We start from the raw sequence: 407 nt of genomic DNA on the forward strand, positions 1-407 counted from the left end.
CATAGTAAGTGGTAGTTTAAAGGCTTTGCCCCTCTAATTTTTTACCAACTATAGTATATTTCTCTACTACCTTATGAAAAGCACCCCTGAAAAGACCAAGAGTGAATTCATTGATCTAATGGCTTTTGTAGAGGGAAGCTTGGGATAAACCCATAACTGTCGTCTTGGTTCATCTTCACAAGTTTGCACAAGTAATTATCAGAGCACTGAGAAAATTAGTCATTCTCAGTAGAATTGCTTTGAATAACATATATAAGTTTATACCCTTAGATTTAATGTCAAATGATAATTAATTTAATTTGAACAGAATTCTATGGTATCTCTACAGTGGCCCAAGAAAATAAACATATCTAGTTGACTGTCATTGGTACATTTTGCAAGGTGAATAATTCTTATATTTTGTTTGC

This window comes from Propithecus coquereli, unplaced genomic scaffold (genome assembly GCF_000956105.1).
Source record: "Propithecus coquereli isolate 6110/MARCELLA unplaced genomic scaffold, Pcoq_1.0 Scaffold40, whole genome shotgun sequence".
NCBI classification, from domain to species: Eukaryota; Metazoa; Chordata; class Mammalia; order Primates; family Indriidae; genus Propithecus; species Propithecus coquereli.